This window comes from Myodes glareolus, chromosome 11 (assembly GCF_982192425.1).
Source record: "Myodes glareolus chromosome 11, mMyoGla1.1, whole genome shotgun sequence".
Classification (NCBI taxonomy): domain Eukaryota; kingdom Metazoa; phylum Chordata; class Mammalia; order Rodentia; family Cricetidae; genus Myodes; species Myodes glareolus.
This window is the reverse complement of record NC_142036.1, coordinates 88,760,014-88,778,493: the sequence shown is the minus strand read 5'-3', so window position 1 is coordinate 88,778,493 and position 18,480 is coordinate 88,760,014. Positions and strand designations below refer to the sequence as shown.

The window sequence follows — 18,480 nt, the reverse complement described above, 5'->3', positions numbered from 1 at the left end:
GGCACCCTCTCCCTCACATAGGAACCAAACAGCAGAAGGTAAGAATGAAGATATATTTTCTTTGTACATTTACTTTAAAATAAGAGAAATTTTCCCATGCCCCCATCTTGCTTCATGGACCAAAACTGCATCCTGAACTGGATTAGATTAGAACTGGATTGCTGGTTTTGTGTGTGTTTGTTTGGCCAGGTAGGGGAGTAGCATGGGGGAGGTACACCGACCAACAGAATATACCGGGCCTATTCATTTCTGAATTCAGACACAAACGGATCCTTACATGTGCTCTCAGAGTTAATCTGTTTTCGGGTTAACTTAGAATACTCAGATTGTTCATCTGGAAATTTCTACAAAAGCCAGCAAAAAGAAGGTTATGACCAAGAAGAAAGAAAATGCAGTCTTCGCTTGTAGCCGTGTCTCTAGAATGTGTTTCTGGAAGGAACGTGTATAAAGCGTAAACCGTACATGATAGCTCAAGCTGCGCTTCCCCAGTCACTGATGGATACAATCATATCATCTGCAAATAACGAAAACTTGACTTCTTCCTTTCTGATTCGAATCCCTTTGATCCCCTTATGTTGTCTTATTGCTATTGCTAGAACTTCAAGCACTATATTGAAGAGGTATGGAGAGAGTGGGCAGCCTTGTCTTGTTCCTGATTTTAGTGGGATGGCTTTGGAGTTTCTCTCCATTTAATTTGATAGTAGCTGTTGGCTTGCTGTATATTGCTTTTATTATACTTAAGTATGATCCTTGTATCCCTAACCTCTCCAAGACATTTATCATAAAGGGGTGTTGAATTTTGTCAAATGCTTTTTCAGTGTTTAATGAAATGATCATATGGTTTTTTCTTTCAGTTTATTTATATGATGTATTTATAAATGCACTATTATTTCATTAAGTTAATATGATAATCTCCTATGTGAAACTTGCAAATTAGCTTTACTGCAGCTATGTGTTTATATTGGTGGTACTATATATATATATATATATATATATATATATATATATGAAATTTGGTACTATCCATAATTTCAGGCACACACTAGGGTTTTTGAAATATACCCTCTCCAGGTAAGAGGAGACTAATGAGTATGTGACCAATTGTATGTGTCACCTTAGCTAGGCTTTAGTCTAGCCTGAATGCTTCTAAGAAGGTAATTTATTTTGCAAAGACTAACCAGATATCTTTCATAATGTGGGAGAGCCTCACCCACTCTGTTAAAGGCCATAAAGAAACCAGTCTGGGGTCCAAGCTAGAAGAGGTCCTCCATTTGAGCTTCTTCTCGGGCTCTCAGGCTGCACCGACAAGTTTATTTAAGGATGAGAGAGCTTCTCACTCTGGCCTTTGTAGCTAATTTTGGTTCCTCTTAAGGCTATTTTGAATAAAACAGCCCGGTCTTTTGTTTATTTGCATTGTCAATAGCCAGAAGCGAGAAACAAACTCTGGGAAGAGCCAAGAAAACTCATGGCCAACTTAGGCAGGAGGCCAATGGAGTAGATGTGCCACCAGCCTGTCCTCTGCTTGTCTGTAAAGCCTAAGTATCTGGAAAGAGTCCACCCTGCTCCTCCTCCACTGCCTGCCCTCAGGAACTCCTGGAACCACAGCGAGGTGATGTGGCAATGGGCTCGGAGCGGCAAAAGAGGTCATGGACAGCTGTGCAGTCGGAAGTTCTGCCCAGAAACCTGACCCACAAGACGCCTTCACTCTCGGTGCCAGTTTGGCTCCTTGGTGAAATGGAGAAAGAAGACAACCTTCATGTAAAGAAGATTTTTGTTTGAGTTTCAGTGCTCAAGATCTAATTTCAGTTTTCTTTTCCAGACATCAGAAATGTTTTCTTTTGCTGTCTGGAATGGAGTTATATCGGTGTGTGTCGTTCTTACCTTCCAAGCTAGACTCCACATTCTAAAAGGCACCATGTCCCAAATATACTAAGACTACCTACCAGGGATTTGACAATGCCCTATACTAGCAGAGACTTCACAGCATAGGAGAGATGAACATAAAAATGACTGATAATGTCAAAGGCCCAAAATGAGGCAACCAAAGGCAAGGTGGAGCTGATAAAGCAAGATTAAGGTGGCACTTCCCAGATTCTGACAACATAGGTTCCTGTACAGTAGCTACATGGTTGAATCTACTGAGATAGCAACAACGTAACCAGTGTGCCCGTCGGGTAGAATGAGATCTGCATCAGGACCACAGAAGTACTGGGATGCCTGCTGTGCAGGAACCTGCAGTTCCTCAAAGCTCCTTACACACAGGACCCTTCTGTTGTTGACCGACGCTGACATCCGCAGAGCACACGCTCTGGAGAACACTGGCCATTTGCTACTTTGAAAATGCTGCAGCTGGTATACAAAATGAGAAAAGATAGTGTTAAACAATTAATAATTTTTAAACATTTTGAAAAAAAGGTAAAATATAAGATGAATTGACGATCTAAGCATGAAATAAAAAGAAAATGTGGGACCCAATCCAGATGCAGGGAGCTTGGGAATCAACATGGCAGATGCTTGCTCCCTTTCTAAGTTCTCCTCTTGAGGGGCTGGGGTGGGAAGTGGGTGAGGGCTGCTCCGTTGATCAGTTACCTCTTCTGCAGAAAAGTAAAGATGGAGGCTGTGTCACTGCTGGAAATTTCCCTGGGGGAAATCACCAGATACTTTACTGAGTGTCTTGCTACTGGGCCTGAGTTGACTGGGCTCTGCTCTCAAATCACATTTGATAAGATCTCTCGCAAATGGCAAGGGAATCCATACTTGGTACATTCTTGTTGGTTGTACAAAAGCAAGACAGGGAAAGAAATAAAAACATGAGTTTTTTTTTAATTTTTTATCATCTGTAATTTTGGTGTACATGGAGGGGGGCAGCATTTAGAACTTAGTGCTCTCCTTCCATGAGTTCTAGGACTGGACTCAGACTATCTGGGTTGTGCAACGAGCACCTTTACCCACTGAACAATCTTGCCAGGCCTAAACTGTGAGACTTTGACCCTTACATAAAAGCATAATTTCACTTCAGAATCACCTGCTGCTTGGCAAAAGGTTGAGCAAAATTAATAATGAAGGCTTGGGTTTTATCTGGATTACCAAAATCAGAAGAAAAAAAAACCCAGTACAGGGCACTCTCCTTTGCGTAGGGAAAGACATCCTGAAGCCAGCAAGTGACAAACAGTTGGTGCTTGAGACAGCAAGCCCACTCCACCAGGACCCTGTCCCTCCTGTCCGAGCCAAAGTCACCTCTCTGACCCAGGTTTCCTCATCCCTGTTGTGGAGCAATAACTTGCGCTTGGAAAGGTTGCTGTTGAAATTCTGATGTGCTGAAAATGCCAAGGACAACACCTGACATGAATAACAACCATCCTTAGCACTAGAGTCAAAATCTATTCAATAAGGCTCTTCCAATGGAACTAGGAGAGCAAATGCTTATAAAACAGGTTTGTTTTCAGCAGTGTGTCATTAAAGCAGTCACCCTTTCCAGTGTGGTATAAGAAAGAACATTATCCTGGAATGTTAATTTCCCTAACATTAAAGTTAAGCAATATTAGGTTCCACACAAGCAGTCGGGATCGTCTGTCTCAGTTTAGCTTCCCTGGAGCTAGAGAACTCATAAAGGTAGAGTGGCCCCAAATGCTATAGAAGCATCCAGACTCTGTGAATGAGAGTCCTGTGATCAGTGCAACCGAGCAGGATAAAAAATGAATGGAGTGTTTGTGCTGGAATTTTAATAAATACTTAGCTATTTTCTGTGTTGCTGGCCGCAAAGGCTATTGGTTCTCCAGATGGAAAGTTGATCTTGATCTTTTTGACTCTAGGTTCTTCTTCCCTTTAGGAAGCTTAAACCTTCTCTCTATGCAAGCTGGTTTTCATAGGTGAAAGTTCTACATTCAGTTTCCCTCGGGGGCATCAGGAAAGGCTTTTGGGGGTAGTCTATTCCTTAGGACGAGAGAACAAGGACCCTTCAGGGAACTCGAGAGGATTCAGAGTCCCTGTAGATTGCACAGAATACATGACAAGTCTGAACTTGGGTAGCCCTCAAGCAGGTTCTGATGAAATTGGAAATGCAGCAATCTTGAAGCGTTTACTTGTTCATGTGCATGTAAAATTGAATTTCCCAGGGTCTTTCAGAGCCAGCATGTTGTCTCATACCCTAAGCTTGGATCACACCCAATTGTCCAAATAATCTTAATGCCTTTTTCTGGGGAATGGAGGACTGGCAAGCAACCAACCCCTGGGTGAGGTGCCAAAGTCCTCATTACGTAAGACTCCGGGTTGACACCCTAGTGAGAGTATGGGAGCTTCATAACGCTGTGTCACCGTGATTTGTAGAAGTGACTTATGATTTGGCAGTTTCTGAAAGTAAAAACAGAACACGGTGAAAACATCGCCTTGGTCTCTGTAAAAATAAAAGTCATTTTCTTGATTTCTAAACAGTGTGCCCAGAACATTGTTTTTAGCTAACGACCTCACTGTCCCAGCTGTTATGAGTGACTGTAACTGTATTCCAGCTGATTTATAGTTATCAGTTATGGATCCTTGAGTAATAAACTTGAAGAGATTTGTAGAGCACCTCAAGTAATGGTAGCAACCATGAAGCCCATTGCAATGCCTGGCTTCGTGCCCATGTTCCAGCCTTACACGCTCTCCACCTGACTTTTTGAGACAAATAGTATTACTCCCCCATCCTACAAAAGAAGGAACTGAAGTACAAGTTGGGTAAGTCCCACTTCCTGAGTCAAAAGCATCTTCACTGTTCCTTCAAGCTATGCCAGAGCCTCTTCCTCCAGACTGCCTGCCTAATGTTTAATGCCCATCTCCTTCTCCTTTTTCCCTGCTCTCATTTCGGTTCCTCTCCCTGCCCCCTCCGACTCTACTTATATCCAGTAAATCATTAAACTCTACCTCACTGGGTTCTACAGAGATTTTCATCAGTCACCACCCTTCACATCCTTAGACTGTGTCACCTAAGCTGCCTTTCTGAGATGAACACAGATAATGCCTAAAGGACATTAGTTATTTGGGCACTATACTGGGGAGCTTGTGCTGAAGACACTGTGTGTGTCCTGATGAGAGCTGGTTCATGTGTTCTTTTTTCTCTCCCTGTAACCTAAGACTTGACTACAAGACCTGGTTTTGGCCAGTTGGCAGCTCCAGCCTGAGATGCCAAGTTTGTATCGTGTGAAGAAACAGGGAGATAGATTTAGGATCTGTAGCTATGATGGTGATAGCTGGGGTCTACAGGAGTGAGTTCTACCTGTGTTAATGTTAGAAGCAGCCTGTTTGTCTATGGTCCCCAGTTTCCAGGCTCCCCTAGTGTTCTGCTGAGGTCTAGGGCCAACTAGACATTTGAGACTGCGTATCTCTCTTAGTTATTGAAGACAACCACAAATTCCATGAGGGGTTTGGCACATTTGGCAAGCAAAAGGAAGTTGATAGGTGAAGCTGAGAGTCAAGTGTTTTCCTGTGGACATTGGGTATAAGGTATCCATACTGAAAACATGTTTTCGGAATTTATGCCTCCACAATGGAATGATGAGGACATCGGAAGCAATGACTTCTTTTCCTGAAGGCCATAAAGGAGGGGAATGACAATTTTAAGCAACCAGACTGTGAGTTCATGACTTGGATTGAACCTAGGGACTTTCTACAGCCGTGCAAATGCTTGTCTTTTCAGCTGTAGTACTTGGTGGCTACAAACCAGAAGCATTGCTTGGTACTCTAGATTGCAAGTCGTCTCACTGGCTGAATTCACAGCCTTGATGTGATTTCTGTGTGTTTAAAGCTGGGAACATTCCTCTGTCTGCAGCACTTAGCAGAGAACCTAGCCCTTACCAATAAATCTGTGTGATGTTAATGAATAAATGGTCAAGTTAAAAGACTGCATATTAGTATCGTTCTTCTAAAGATCAGCAAAGTGGCAATGGGGCAGTGCTGACTGTGTTCCAACTCTGGGTTTGCCTTTAGAATGGACATTTAATCCATTCTTCTGATCCCAACACAGGTGTCCTCATGGCAGAAGGAATGGAAGAGAGATGTTCTCTCGTTGCAGAAGGTTATCGTGATGCCATCATCTCTTCATTAGGAACTGCTTCTCTTGGAATGGCACGCATCCAGTAAAGTATCGCAGAGCGATATGTCATAGCTATGACTTTGAGGAAATTTACAATATGGCTGAAATATACTAAAGGCAATGGGTCATCCTGTGACCACATGCATAGCAAATGCCCTATAAGGCCCCCAGAGAGTGCTGATCTGATCGTAAGCCCTTAATGGGTATGTCTTTTAGGTTTTGAACAGGAGAAATGAGGTCAGATCAGCTAAAAGGGCAAACCCCCACACCAAAAGCTCTGCTACCTGTGAAGTTCTTGGCTCCTGGCCAGTACCTTTCTAGATGCCCATGATCTGGTGGGTAAGACCCCGATACCTGTTCTTCTGGGAGGCGAATTTTGGAGTTACAGCTCCAACCAGACAGCTGTGACATACCCAAAAGCCCTCACCCTGTCAACATCCACATCCTAATGTCATCTCCTAATCTAAAGATCTCAGGAGCCTATTCAGAGCTATCTGTGCCATCCATGTGCCTAGTGTGGGCTTAAGCCTAGATTCCTCATTTCTAGCTGTGTGATCACACCAATCACTTTTCTCTTCTGGTTCCTCATCTGTTAAGTGGGCATGACAATACTTCCGTTTTAAATATTATCTTATCCAAGAAGCAAATAGCATTATATTTGTGCAGGGTCCCCCTGTCTCTCTCGCTTCCTCTCTCTCTAATAAAACTTCCATCTTTGCTCTTGTCCTTCTACACTTTCAAGAATGCCTACACATGTAAGAAAGCCTGGTGATCCTGGTCTTTGAACAGCATGTGTATTAGACTGGGATTTAGCCAAATTCTCCCACCCTTAGGGAAGTGCCCAGGTCCACTTCCTATCACAGTCCACTCTCCCCTGAGCTGACTGACCTCAGCTTCTCTCCAGTGCTTATTCTGCTGGTTCTACTCAAGCATCTGCCCTTCAGAACACAGTGAATTGTGTGAACAGTTCAGTTTCATTCTTTGCTGCAGCCACTAAAAATAACAGGGAAATTTTCTGAAAATGGCCAGAACTTGAGGGCTCGGCATTTTGCTTGAAGTCCGTGGTTCTCAGCCTTCCTAACGCTCCAATCCTTTAATTTCACAGTGGTCCTCACACTCCGAACGCCCGACCCCCAACCATAACATTACTTCCATTGCTACTTTATAACTGTAGTTTGCTACTGTTGTGAGTCATGATGTAAATATCTGTGGGTTTTGATGGTCTTGGGTGACCCTGGTGAAGAGTTAGTCAACCCAAAGGTCATGCCCCACAAGTTGAGAACTGCGGCTTTAAGTGATTACTTTTGTTCTAAATAAACTAACGTTTCTACTTCTAATATTTAGCCACAGAAGTACATGGAAACCCGTAAAAAGTACATATAAAAGAATATTACATCAGAACATAGTTAATAATAGAGAAAACTATTCAAACGTCAATGAATAAGGATAGCTTAAGTGAAGCATGGTCTATTTCTACACCAGGTCAGTAACCAGCCATTAAAACAGTGCATTTAGTGAACACTCATTCTAATGTAAAGCCTAAAATCCTTTCCCAGCCAGTAACAGCAATTTCTCAAGGGAGCAAGGGAAAGGAGCCTTTCACCCACTGACAGAGTACCATAGCACCTGAATTCTTCCAAGTGTGTATTTCTGTCACAATAATTTCAAAAGCCGATGTTGCCAACACAACCTTCTGCCCCATACTTTATATGGTCTCATTATTTCTCAGTGCATAGCAAATGTGTATTGCTTTTGTAATAAATTAATCCTCTTAGGATCTCCAAAATATTTCAACAAACTTTTGTATTCCCAATGGCACGGACGCTACCTCTGTATCAGAGGCCAGCTTTGAAAATTCCTTGTAGCAGGACGATTTTACCTTGTGAAATATACATACAGCAATTTGAAGGCAAGTGTTGGATAAAGAGCCAAAGGCTTTCTAATCCTCACCATGTTAACCGTGGGACAGTTCTCTTTCATTCATTCAAAAAAAATTTGCCAGGCCCCTATTCTATGTGCATCTCTACTAGGAATATAGTAACAACCCCAACCGCCATTCATGGCTTTGCTTTCTATGGTTTCAATTACCCATGAAGTCAACTGTGATCCAAAAATTCTAAACGGGAAATTTCACTTGTAAACTATTTCACTTGTAAACTTAATGAATCCATAAACTTCTCCGAATTTATGAATTTTAAAATTGCACACTCTTCTGGATAGCATGATGAAATGCCACACCATCTGGCTCTGGGCCAGCTAGAATATGAATCATCCTTGTTCAGTGTGTCCATACTGAGACACCACCTGCCTGCAAGTCACTTAGTAACTGTCCCATATGCCAGCAGATTACAGAGCTTGTGTTCTGGTAACCATTATGGAGTTGTCAATTCTATGTCATTTATCTGACTTCATTTCTTCACACAAGCATTGAATCATTTGTCATAAGCACGAGCCAACTTTTGTATAATAAGATATTTGGGAGAAGGGCTATATCTGTGTATATTTTCATAAAATTATTCTATTTTATTATTAATTATTGTGAACCCATGACTTAATATATGAATTTAAATTTTGCAGAGATTATTATCTATATACTAGTTTTCCATTGCTATAATGAAATACCTTAGGAATTAACTTACAAAACAAAAGTGCTAATTTTGATTCATACACTTACCTTCCATGTATGGCCGTTGGCTCTCTAGCTTTGGACCTATGGCAAGGCAACACACATGTACAAAACATGATATAACAGAACAATTCACATAGACAGGAAGCAAAAGCCAAGATCTAACAGCCTCTCCCTAGACTCTACCTCTTATGTACCCTCCCATCCCCAATACCACCACTCTGGGGACCTAGTCTTTAAAAAACACAGGATTTGGGATTAGATTTGAGTTCAAAACTACAGTTTCCTCTGTAGAGATAATGGAAGTAGTGACAGTTTCAGGCTCTCATGGAGGATTCGGCCACTTCTTGCCCATTCCTAAGAAGAATTTACTGTAAAAAGTCTGGTAATGTTCATGCTTCAGTAGAGTGCTCTTCCCAGCAGAAGTTCCTCTAAATAAAAAAAAAAGGAATCTCTCCTCTTCTGTGTTTCTAAATCAGTACCCTTGACGTGTTGAACATGATCTTCTGAGAACAACCTTCTGAAGCCAACCGTAATTGTGGCTATGAGTATCTTGTCAGCAATGCTCCATGGCATAGCTGATGAAAACATTTTGGGGCATACCCAAAAGAGAAGCACAGAAGTCAACCAACATAAATACCTAAAATGAAACCATTGATTTTCTTTTAAAAAATCTATAATAGGATCCCTGTCAGTTGTTTAACTTTATATATTCCTTTATTTAAGCAACATTTTTAAGACACCAAATCCAATAAATTGCAAGAAATATTAGGAAGAAATTAGTAAAACACAGACTAGAAAAACAATGCACTGAATCAATCAATAAGGGGTTGATTTGAAAAGATCAAAAGGTTTGTCAAGCTTCTAGCCAAATTAGAAGGGAAAGAAATAAGATCCAAATTAGTTAAATTAGAAAAAGAAATTCCTATAAAAACACCCATAAAATCAAAACATTAGGGAATTCTTTGAAAACTTATATTCTAAAAAACTGAAAAACCTAGTGGATAAATTATTAAACTCATATGGCCTAATACTATTAAATCCAGATATAAAATAATTTAAACAGATTCATCATAAGCTATGAGACTGAAGCAATAACTAAATCTTTCAACAAAGACAAGATTGATACATTGTTGAATTCTACCAATCTTTCAGGGAAGATATGGTACCATTTCCTCTCTAACGGCTCTATAAATAGAAAAGGAAGGAACACTACCAAACTCTTTCATTGTTGTTTTGGATATATTTATCTTATTTTGTGTGTACGAGTGCTTTTTTTCCTACATGTCTGTATGTACACGATGTTCATGCCCTCAAAGGAAGGCATTGGATCCTCCAGAACTAAAGTTAAAGATGGTTGTGAACCAATGTTTGGGTCCTGGGAACAGAACCCAGGTCATCTTCAAGAGGAGAAAGAGCTCTTAATAACTGAACCATCTCTTCAGCCAAAATCTTTTTATGAGCTAATATCACCTTGCCAACAAAGCTGACTAAAGACGCAATAACAACAGTGTAACTACAGTCCAATTTCCCTGATGAGCACAGAAGCAAAAATTCTCAAGAGAATACTTACAAGTGAAATTCAGGAACCTAACTCAGAAGATCATACATTATGACATTCACCCCAGAAATGTAAGATTGAGACAACATATGCAAATCAGTAAAAGTAATATACCATATAAGTAAATTTAAGGGCATAAATTGGATGATCACATCAACAGAAGCAAAAGGCAAATGACAAAGTTCATGATGAAAGTCTTGAAGAAACTGGTAATAAATATAAGGAAAGAGTTCCCACTCTCTCCACCATTACTTGATATAGTGCTTGAAGTGTTAGCTAGAACTGTAAGACAAATATAACAATATAAATATATATGATACAAATAGGAAAAAATAAGTCATTAGTCCAATTTATAGATAACAGGATTCTATACTGTAAAGAAATGCATAGCTCATGGAGGACACACCTCATTTAGCGAGGCGATGAGGAATATTGTCACCGACCCTCTGAATTTGTTAAGCTCTCCCCATTGCAGACTTCCTGGGTGAAGAGCTCTTTCCTGCAGATGACAGCTTGGGATTCTTTCCACAGCACTACAGTGTGTTAACCATCTACTGGGTATAATTTTCCCTATGCATTGGTATCTTGGATGACGTCCCCCAGCAGTGCACGATTCTGGCAAGAAAATAATCAGGTCTTTGTATAAACTTAGAAGCCTGCTCTCTTCCTCGGCAGACAGTTGGTCAATGTTAGTGTCCAGGCAAAGGGACCTCATTTGAAGCATTCACAGATGCCCAAGGACCAGAATTACAACATGTCTAAAGTTGTTGCGTCATAGCACTCAGAGAGATAGAGAACAAGAGTGTCCTGGGTCCACTCCGCCAGCTGGTAGGAAAGAGCTGTCCCAACCTAACCTCACATTAACCTTGAAGCATGCCTACTCTTTGCTTGCCAGTCTACTATAATGGATTCGTGTCTCAAAGCTGTCACTGGGCACTGTGCTTCCCCTTTGTCTGGTCGAGGATTTGCTCCTATGGCCATGGATCTTTGTGTTGCCATGGTAAGTGGTTCAGCTCCTTATCTCTTCAAGCCTCCTGTAGGAGAAGAGTTTATAGAATAGAAGAAGAAACTAGAAGAAGCATGGAAAAGTTAGAAGTAAAACAGGATTATTGTAGTATAGACAGAACACTAAAGAGCATTTGAAATAAAGAGCATTCGCCTGTCTGTGCGAAGTTATAGAAATCCTTTACACACCCTTCACTCCTGAAAAGCATTTCACCTTTGGGACCCTGGGTAGGGCTGGAACAGAACTCATAGCCCTTACAGAGAGGTAGGTACTCTACACCTGATACTGGGCTTTTCATTTGGCAACCTGTGACTTCAAGGAGGAGTATTATCTCCTGTGTAGGGAAACTCCAATTACATTCTTTTAGATAAATATAATACATATGAGCACATATGTACATATGTGTGTGTTTGTGTGTGTGTGCATGCATGTGTGTAGCTTATAAAGTAGTGGGTTTCTGTATAGCTTTTCCAGAAGTCCTTAGGGCTGGTTCTCCTTCCGCCTACATTTTCTCCTGCTCTAACCCCCATCTATACCTTCTTCCTCGTCATTCTCCTTCTTATCATTTACCCCTTCTTATCATGTGTGTTCTACTACCCTGCTCGCCTTAAGATCTTTCTTCACCCACTCCACTGGTCCTTTTTCAGCTTCATGGATTCTGTGGGTACTCCAATGTAAACACACAAATCTAAAGGTTCAATATTAGAATACACATACGAATGAAAGCATGTGACATTTGTCCCTCTGGGACTGGGTTACCTCCCACAGTATATATGCACTATGACTAAATTGACTTCACCCCAGAGACTGAGTGATTGAGTCAACCCATGCAAGTCAATAAATGTAATGTACCAGATAAGCATGTGTGTGTGTGTGTGTGTGTGTGTGTGCATGCATGTGCGTAAGTATGCTTATTTCCTTTTTGATTTTCCAACTTAGTGGAATATAATTTTTTTAGTTTGTTCTCATGAGTCTTTAAATTTCCTCCATGTTTATTGTAATGTCTCCATTTTCATCTCAAATTTTATTAATTTGGAAAACACTGCCTGCACAGACTGGAAGCAGAGGTGAGTGACTGGTCTCCTGGCTGGGCAGCCCTGTCTTTAGGTCGTAGGACCCAGGATGAATTCTGTTCCCCTCCACCACCCACTACAGCCCTACTAGATGCCAACAGGTAGGGCTCCTGCTGTTCAACCACACTAGCACCCCCACATTGGACACTGAAATTTACAAGTCCCACCCCATCCCACAAACCCAACCATCCACTACAGCATCAGTGGTCCCTCGAGGCACAGACACTGCCTAACTGACTGAATGAAGAGCAGCCCCCAGAATCACAGGCACAACCCGCACCAGAAAGAGTTGGGTGAACAACAGAGAAAGAACATTCAACATGAGGAGCAAACTGACACCACTGGAACCTGGTGGTTCTACAACTATAAGACCTGCACATCCCAACACAGAAGAAAACAATCTTAAAAATAACTTTATGAAGATGAGAGGGGCCCTGAAAGAGGAAATGAAAAATTCCCTTAAAGAAATGGAGGAAAAGGCAAACAAAAAATTGGAAGAAATTAATAAATCCCTTAAAGAATGCCAAGAAAACTGAGAATAAACAATCAAAGAGGTGAAGAAACCATTCAAGACTTGAAAATTGAAAGAGAGGCAGCAAAGAAAACACAAACCAAGGGAATTTGGAAATGGAAAATCTGGGTAATCAAACAGGAACTACAGATGCAAGCATAGCCAACAGCATAAAGAAGTTGGAAGGGACAACATACACAACCCTATGGGATACTGTGAGAGCAGTGCTAAGAGGAAAGTTCATAGCACTAAGTGCCTATACAAAGAGTTTAGAGAAATCCCACAATGACTTAACAGCACACCTGAAAGCTCTAAAACAAACAGAAGCAACCTCACCCAGGAGGAGTGAGGAAATAATCAAATTGAGGGCTGAAATCAATAAAATAGAAGCAAAGAGAAGACTACAAAGACTCAATGAAATAAAGAGTTGGTTTTTCAAAAAAATCAACAAAATAGACAAACCTTTATCCAAACTATCCAAAATGCAGAGAAATATATATCCAAATTAACAAAATCATAAATGAAAAGGGATATAAAAACAAACACTGAGGAAACCCAGAAATCATCAGGCCATACTTTAAAAATCTGTAATCCATAAAATTAGAAAATTTAAAATAAATGGAAAATTTTCTATATAGGTACCACATACCAAAATTAAATCAAGACCAGAAAAATAATTTATATAGACCTATAACTCCTAAGGAAATACAAGCAATCATTAAAAGTCTCCCAACCAAAAAAAAAGCCCAGAGCCAGATGGTTTCAGCACAGAATTCTACCAGAATTTCAAAGATAATACCAATTATCCTCAAATTGTTCCACATAAAATATCTTGGGGTAACTCTAGTCAAACAAGTGAAAGACCTGTATGACAAGAACTTTAAGTCCTTGATAAAAAACATTGAAGAAGATATCAGGAAATGGAAAGATCGCCCATGTTCTTAGATAGGTAGGATCAACATAGTAAAAATGGCAATCTTACCAAAAAACAATCTACAGATTCAATGAAATCCCCATCAAAATTCCAAAATAATTCTTCACAAACCTTGAAAGAACAATACTCAACTTCATATGGAAAAGCAAACATTTTGTTAATATGGATCCCCTCTCTCTCTCTCTCTCTCTCTCTCTCTGACTTCTAGTTAATTTAGAAAAGGGTTTGTCAATCTTATTGATTTTCTCAAAGAATCAACTATTTAATTGATTCATTGTATTTTTTTTGTTTCTATTTAATTGATTTCTGTAGAAGGAGCGGCGGGCTGCATTCCCGCAGCCCGGATCCCAGCTAGCTTACATCCGAAATAATTACATGGAAACTGTATTCTTTTAAACACTGCTTGGCCCATTAGTTTTAGCCTCTTATTGGCTAACTCTCATATCTTGATTAACCCATTTCTAATGATCTGTGTAGCACCACGAGTGGTGGCTTACCGGGAGGATTCTAACCTGTGGCTGTCTCAGAGAGGAGAGTCATGGCGTCTGACTCACTTCCCTTCTTCCCAGAATTCTGTTCTGTTTACTCTGCCTATCTAAATTCTGACCTATCAAGCCAAGGCAGTTTCTTTATTAACCAATGAAAGTAACACAATAGACAGATGACCTTCCTCCATCAGATTTAAGCCCTGAGTTTGATAGTTTCTTGCCATCTACTCCTTTTGAGTGTGCTTTCTTCTTTTTGTTCTAAGTTTTTCAGGTATGCTGTTAAGTTACTAGTGTGAGATCACTCACCTTTTTTCATGTAGACACTTAGTGCTATGAACTTGCCTGCTAGAACCACCTTCATGGCCCATAAGTTTGGGTATGTTGCATATTCATTTTCACTCAATTCCAGAAAGTCTTTAAGTTCTTTATTTCTGTCTTGGAGTGTTTTTCATTCAGTAGTGAGTTGTTCAGGTTCCATGACTTTGTAAACTTTCTGTTGTTTATATCCACCTTTGATTTATGTTGGTCAGATAGGATTTAGGGTGTTATTTCAAATTTTCTTGTATCTCATTGAGATTTGCTTTGTGTCTGAGTACGTGGTCAATTTTGGAACAACTTCTATGAGGTGCTGAGAAGTAGCGTATATTCCTTTGTGTTTGGGTGAAGTAATCTGTAAATATCTATTAGGTCCATTTGGTTTATGTTATCAGTTAGCTCCAGTGTTTCTTTTTGTCTGGAACACCTGTCTTTTGGTGAGACTGTGGTATCAAAGTCACTTACTATCAGTGTGTGAAGTTCAATATGTGATTTAAGCTATAAAAGTATTTCATTTGAAAATGTGGGTGCTTTGTGTTTGGGGCATAGATGTAAAGAATTGCAATATCCTCTTGGTGTATTTTTCCTTTGCTGAGTATGTAGTGTCCTTCCCTATCTCTTCTGATCAGTTTTGGTTTAAAGTCTTATTTTTTTCAGATTTTAAAATGGCCACACTAACTTTCTTCTTAAGTTTCTGTGTAACATGAGGGGCCGGTTTGTTGGGGTTTCTGTCCTGCCCGGGTACCCCATAACCAGCAAGCCCCAGAAAATCAATCACACAGAGATCTCTATAGGTTATAAAGCTGACTGGCCCATTAGGTCAGGCTTCTTGTTAACTCTTATAGCTTATATTAACCCATTATTCTCATCTATGTTAGCCATAATGGCTCCGTACCTTTCTCAGCTGGGCAAGTTACATGCTGCCTCTTCGGTGGTCTGCACAGGAGTGGCGAGAGAGCTTCCTGTGTCCCAGAATACTCCCAATCTCTTTGCTCCACCCCTACTTCCTGTCTGGCTTTCCCACCTATACTGCCTGCCTGGCCAATCAGTGTTTTATTAAAATATGATTGACAGAATACAGACAATTCTCCCACACCATTTCCCTCTTTTTTTTTTAAACAAAAGAAAATACCCATAGTCCATTTGTTGGGAATGTGGGCATAGTATTTCAGGCTACTTCCTGCTGGTTGGGGGCGCTGATGATCTTATGGGGACCTAAAGAAAATTTAGAGTTATAATCAAGTCCTGACTGGAGTATCCTGTGAGTCTTGATCATCTCAGGCAGCAGTCTTGAATCTGTTCTGGATGTAGAATTCAGACATCCAGGCCATCTGTTCCTACCGGAAATTTCTCAGGAGGTCTCCCTTGATCAAAGATGATTTTTCTTAACTCTGAATAAATCCAGAGCCTCTCATTTTCTGTGGAAACAAAAGCAAAATCTCTTCTCCAAAGTAACATACCTTTTGACTTCAATTTTGAAGCCAAGGTATTTTCAAAATACCTATCTTGGGTTAGTTCAGCAGCATTTATAAACAAAAGTCTTTTAGCAGCTGTTGCTCCTTCCTCAGCATTCAAACAATTCAAAGAGAGCATAATAGCATACAGTATCAAGATTCTCTGTATATTTTCCATCTTTGTGCAGCTTTATTTTTAACCTCTATTTCTTTTATTTTTACTTTTACCTTTTTTTTGTAATTTTATTAAATTATAAAAAGTTTCCATTTACGCCCCTCCTCCCAACGCCCTCCCACTCCCCCCCTCCCTCTCCTCCTCCCTCTTTGTCCCCTAGGGAAGTCAGGGTCTCCTGCCCTGTGGGAAGTCCAAGTTCCTCCCCCCTCACTCCAGGTCCAGGAAGGTGAGCATCCAAACAGATTGGATCCCAAAAATCCAGTATATGCAGAGGAAACCAGTCCCAGTGTCATTGTCAATGGCTTCTCGGAAAGACTGCAGGCCAGCCACATTCAGAAAATCCGGCCACATTCAGAGAATCTGGTTGGATCACATGCTCGTTCAGTCACGGTCCATCTGGCCTTGGTAAACTCTCATTAGATCCGACCCCTTGTATCAGTGGGTGATAGTATCCCTCGCAGTCCTTCGTCATTTTCTTCCTCCTTTTGCTCCTCGTTTGGATCTTGGGGGGCTCAGTTCGGTGCTCCAACGCGGGCCTCCATCTGTATCGCCATCCAACGCCAGATGAAGGATCTATGGTGATAAGCAAAATATTCATCAGTATGGTCACGGGCCAAGGCCGGTTCAGGCACCCCCTCCTCTGTCCAGAGAACAATCTGGGGATCTCTCCTTGGACCTGGGATCCCATATATAATCAAGTTTCCTGTAAACTCTAATATGACTCCCTTAGTTGAAATATATTCTTCCCTGATCCCACATTCATCCTTCCTCCCTTCCCCCCATCCCGGTCAACAGAGCTTTCTCCATTCCTCCCCTACTCCCTTCTCTCTAACCCTCTCCCCTTCCATCAACCCTCCCACCCCCCCCCCATGCGCCCAAGGTTACCTGGGACTCTTGACTATTTCCTACCTCCTGGCAGATAGGTAAATAATCTTCATCAGGTTCGTCTTCTTATTTAGCTTCTCTAGGATCACGAATAATAGGCTCAAAGACCTTTAATTATGGTTAGAATCCACTTATGAGTGAATACATACCGTGTTCCTCTTTTTGGGTCTGGCTTACCTCACTCAGTAAAGCGTTTTCTATGTCCACCCATTTGCATGCAAAATTCAAGATGTCATTATTTTTTTACTTTTACTTTTTGACACAGGTTCTCTGTATATCTTTGTCCTGGAATAACACTGTAGACCAGGCTGTCCTTGAACTCACAGAGATCCTTCTGTCTCTGCCTTCCCAGTACTGGGCTCAAAGGTGTTTGCTACCACACCTTGAACTCACAGAGATCCATGCCTCTCTGCTTCCCCAGTGCTAGGATTAAAGGTGTGTGCTACCACACCTTGAACTCAGAGATCTGTCTGTCTCTGTCTCCCAGGCATTGGGATTAAAGGTGTGTTCTACCACACCCAACTACTCTCTTTTTTTTTTACTTTAAGAACTTTAACTTTTATCCTGCATATATTTTTAACATACTGTAAACCATTTAGAGGTTTTCTTCCTCTTTGAATCTCTCTTTACTGTATATCTCTCTTTTTCTGACCACTTGAGTCTTTAAGAAGAGGATGAAAGCTGTGGCTTTGACGGCTAGATCCTCGTGGCTGAGGTACCAGCCAGAGCTGTGTTCACTGCCACAACTCTATGACGTTTCAAGGTCCCTGGTAGCAAGCAAGCTGCAGCATTCTGCTCACAGACCACACTCAGTCAGACTGCCTGCCTGAAAGAGTCAGAGTTTGCCCTGGCAGGACAGCCCAGAAAGCTGGCATTTTAAAACAGCGCAGCTTTTTTCCTGCTACGGCTAAAAGCCAAAAAGCATGCAGTCAGCTTTTCACCAACACCGTTTAAGTGCTTCGTGGCAGGACCTCTTAAAAGAGCTGCAAGGTTTTGCAGCTAAAGCTGAGTCAGGAAGCCTCTCTTAGATGAGAGCATTTGCTTGCCTCTAGCAAGCAGAGCAGAACCGAAAAATTGCTGCTACCAAGAAAACATACTTTACGCTATTCTTTCCCAAGCTTTCTCAGGCTTTCTGTGGATTCATTTATCCACATCTGGGCGCCATATGTAACATGAGGGCTGGCTTTTTGGGGTTTCTGTCCTGCCCGGGTACCCCATAACCAGCAAGCCCCAGAAAATCAATCACACAGAGATCTCTATAGGTTATAAAGCTGACTGGCCCATTAGGTCAGGCTTCTTGTTAACTCTTATAGCTTATATTAACCCATTATTCTCATCTATGTTAGCCATAATGGCTCCGTACCTTTCTCAGCTGGGCAAGTTAC

The 18,480-nt window shown here is 41.1% G+C and overlaps 1 long non-coding RNA gene across 2 annotated transcripts; it reads right to left on the bottom strand.

The window, feature by feature from the left end:
- Positions 1 to 39: 39 nt before the first annotated feature.
- Positions 40 to 14,341, bottom strand: LOC125387857 (uncharacterized). 2 transcript variants are annotated; one of them, XR_015739267.1, is made up of 4 exons: positions 14,276 to 14,341; positions 8,742 to 8,777; positions 4,147 to 4,350; positions 40 to 2,349 (listed from the first exon to the last, which is right to left on the bottom strand). It is a non-coding gene; the product is annotated as an uncharacterized LOC125387857 (long non-coding RNA). The 2 variants fall into 2 exon arrangements; XR_015004490.2 differs by lacking the exon at positions 40 to 2,349 and having other exon boundaries at positions 2,804 to 4,350.
- Positions 14,342 to 18,480: the final 4,139 nt, after the last annotated feature.